Source organism: Pecten maximus, unplaced genomic scaffold (genome assembly GCF_902652985.1).
Source record: "Pecten maximus unplaced genomic scaffold, xPecMax1.1, whole genome shotgun sequence".
In the NCBI taxonomy this organism is placed as follows: Eukaryota; Metazoa; Mollusca; class Bivalvia; order Pectinida; family Pectinidae; genus Pecten; species Pecten maximus.
In genome coordinates, this window is record NW_022981005.1 from 7,820 (window position 1) to 11,728 (window position 3,909).

The following is a 3,909-nucleotide window of genomic DNA, read 5'->3' on the forward strand; positions in this document are numbered from 1 at the left end:
TATGTTTTGGAAAATTTTTGGGGATTTTCAGGCTTTATCCTTGAGCCGTATTTTTCCTCCCCTTTGCCCTCATCTCGCCCCGTTCTGGCTCCCCAAGGGAACCTACAAAATACATGATGCATTAATACATGTCTAGGCCAAGCTTAAGGTCCCGTTCTGGGAGAATGATATAACCTTGTACTAAAATTAAACTGAAATTTTTTTGTATTTCAAATAAAAAATGGGGGTCTAAAAAGATACTTTCTGGGGGACCAAAAGGGTCGAAAAAGTACCGCACAGCATGTGTTTATCCTTTACTCTGTTGGTTTTTCCCGTCGCTGTGATAAGTACTGTTTAAAACCCTTTAATTACACCAAATGGCGCTTGTCTGTATCCTTCCCCCGGAGGGACAAGATGATGGTTTGGGAGTAAAAACCTGATACCACAGGGATTTTTTGAAACACTTACCCTGTTTTGCTGACTGATGAAGTGGCTATATAACTTCAAATTAATCATTTAAAACAATTATTTTTACAGTGACTTCTTTCTTTGGGTTTATCAGTGGAAAAATGTGGCTTTAAAAAATTAGGAATGCTTTTTAGTTTTTTTTTTTGATACTGATAAAATTTTGATATAAAAAGACTTATAAATGTATTTTTTTTTTTTTCAATTGTTTTTTTTTGTTGATAAAAAACGTTTTTTTTTATTTTGTTTGTATTGGGGGGTTACATGGAGAAAAGAAGCATGGGCCCCTGTATCAACAGTTTTTTATTTAAAATCCAGGTCCCGTGGGGCCCTTAAGGAGGTTACTCATTCCCCCTTGCAAAATGAAAGTAAGGTTACTTAATTTTTCTTATTAAGGGATTTTTCCCTTCTTGTCAAAACAAATCAAGATTGCAAAAATTTTCAAAATACTCAAAAAAATTTTTATCCCCCCGTACTTTGATTTTTTCATGTGTTTTTGTCCCATGGGGTTATTATATATGATATTGTAAAAAAATGAATTCTTTGTGATATTTCTGATTTCCTCATTTTAACAGGAGTTGTTATAGTAATTAACATTAAAAATTATATTTTTTATTGTAATTAAATTTGTGGGGAAAAAAAATTCAAAAAAAATCATTTAACTTTACCAGTAAATTAAGAAAGTTTTTATTCTTTATTTTTTAGGGTAAGATCGATACTTGTGGTGAAGGAGCTTTTTCCCTTTCTAACCCACTTAGATCTAAGCTTGTTTCCTCTTTTATCAAAGTAACGTTAATTTTCCTCATTGTATCTATGGTAACGTTAGGTTTCCATCATTTAAGTTTTTGGTTTCACCTTTACCCTAAATGCAAAAGGTCAAAGAAAACAAATGTAATGTTGGTATTTGATTTTATAAAAATAAAAACAGGAGTCCATTTCTAAAATGCACCATTTTTCCTCAAAAGAGATTGAGTAACTTTGAGAAACTTTTTGGGACTCGATGGTAAAAACCAGGTTAATTGTAATTTTTTGCCCCACATTTTTTTACCATTAGGGGTGGTACGACTTTGCTTTGCTGAGTCGGTGTGGGGGTGGAGGGAACATGGGACTGAAGCACACAGAGGGCTGGAGTGTCCAGCTTAACCGTGTGTCAACGGTCTTCACACAGTGCTTGATCTCCTCTACGAACAACTGGACACAGGTAGGAGATCGTGTCGTACAGTAAATTATTTCAAACTTACCATACCTGTACAAACTGTGGTCAGTTTTACAGTTATCACAACCATGCGCAAGGTACCAAGGTCAAAACAAGGTCACTCTTACTATTTATAGCAATCTTTGTCAGAAAAGTCTTTGGTCAAATTTCATAATTGTATTTGTCAAGTATGCAGATTTGTCAAGTATGCAGATATTTTCCTTAAACCAGTTCATACCAGGGTTTATTGCAGGGTACTATTTCAGAAGGTATACTTGGCAATCAAGGGGTTTTGTATCACTTGTGATGCCTTGTTTGACCTGTGACCTCTGACATGTTTGACCTTTGTGAGCTCCTGGCCTCTAACTATTAAGTATTGTTGCATTATCTACCCTACAGTTGCACCACCAAGGAAGGAGGAGGATGGCTCTCGGTCCCTACCCCTGGGGGAAGTTCCAATATCTTACCCAGATAGGTACCACAGCCTTGTCTCCAGGTACCATGCCTACTGTAGCTGTCTACAGGCCTTACTCAGGTAATACTTACTGTTAGCTATATATCTATTGTATAACAAGGGTGGCAATAATTTACTTCTTAAAAGAATTATCCAGAATACATTTTCCAACATTAGATTTTGATATTGTGGTTAAATGAAATGAAACTTTATCCTTTTTTACCAGTGAAGATCAGAATAGTCTGTAGAAAAATACATTATTCTGAGACAATGGTCACAATTGTCAAATAAAGCAAGATTTGGGTTAATGCAAAGTAAATGGTACACTTAGCCTACTCTCATATTGAAATGAAAAGGTATTGAGATTAGCAGCCACATAAATGACAAACATAAACTTTGAAATTACTTTAGTCATTAGTAGCAGGTGAGTGATACAGGCCAGTTGAGTATGTATCTTGTTAGCTCACCTGGCCGGAATGAAACTGGGTCTGGAGCAATATTGTGTGAAGGAGATGTAATGTTGTATAAAGAGAGGGTGTGGCTCCCGTAGGGCCCTAGTGGAGGGATCCAATAGGTCGCTACTTGTCCTGAACATATGGGGCCTGTTTTTAAATGCGATATTTCAAACATATCTTTATGGACCTGCAAATGTTAATACAGACCTTGGAAGTCTTTGTCAAGGCTTTGGTTGAAAACAATATAAAATCACCAGGTCCGTCTTCATGTCATAAACAAACAACACCGGTCCAACTGGTCCAACCATTTGGACTGCAAAAACAAAACGGCCCTGAATGCATTTTGATGAAATTTGGTCTAGAGCATTATTTGGCAAAGGAGATCAAATATTATATAAATGATGGGGAAATGTTAAAAAAAAAAATCCTTCTTTTTCTTAAAGAATTACAGGATTTGGTCCACATTTGGTGATCAATGCAGGCCTCTGGGCCTCTTGTTTATTTCTAGGAAAATAAATTGATTCCAAGTAAAGTGAATACATTTATTTACCTGTAAATTGTGATCCTTTGTATTTAATTGAGTGTTGAGATTTGTCCTGTCTATGACTGATCTTTTGTGTTTACAGTGAGAGTTTCCCCAGCTCTGGTGAAGGTTCCATCCCAAGCAATCCTCAATCTCATCTGTAGAATTTTGTCTGTTAATTGTAAAACACTGGTAAGTCCTATACTTAATTGTTATCTGACATCCATTCCTGATACCACATGTTACCTACATGTTTATCATGAGATCAGTGGTAGATGTATCAAGTAAAATGTCAGACTTTCTTATTAATGTTCCAGTAATAGACACCCCCATCTACACACTTTTATCATCATACAGCTGTTGCATAATGCCTGCTGATAATGAGGCCTCCCAAGACCTTACTACTGGTAGTATCACACAAAAATATAAAGCTAGCATGATGTAACCTCACATTAGTCTGACAACAGGCTAACCAAAGTGGTAAGGAATACTATGTAACATGGAGACTGTTAATATTGGTGTTCTTAACAGTTCAACAAATGGTGGGCTGTTCAAATCACCCTGTCTGTGGTTTGTCGTTGGTGATTTGTCCATAGACAATCCTGTTATTGCTTTTTCTTTTAGAATTAGTATACCAAAATGATCTTTCTTAAATTGTATATGTAGGTTCCCTTCCATCCCAAGATGTTCAATTTTAAGAATGATAAAAAAAACAGTTAGCCATTCTTTGTTTCAATCAAGAAAAAAAATAGAAGATGAGGAAAGTCAATCTTATAACATTATGTATATGCACCCTTGGGATACATGAGATATTTAGATTGGCAGGAAAAAAAAAAAA

The 3,909-nt window shown here is 35.6% G+C and overlaps 1 long non-coding RNA gene across 1 annotated transcript; it reads left to right on the forward strand.

The window, feature by feature from the left end:
- The first annotated feature begins 1,593 nt into the window (after positions 1–1,593).
- On the forward strand, positions 1,594–3,257 carry LOC117319862. The gene is made up of 3 exons (XR_004530854.1): positions 1,594–1,645; positions 2,039–2,174; positions 3,175–3,257. It is a non-coding gene; the product is annotated as an uncharacterized LOC117319862 (long non-coding RNA).
- Positions 3,258–3,909: the final 652 nt, after the last annotated feature.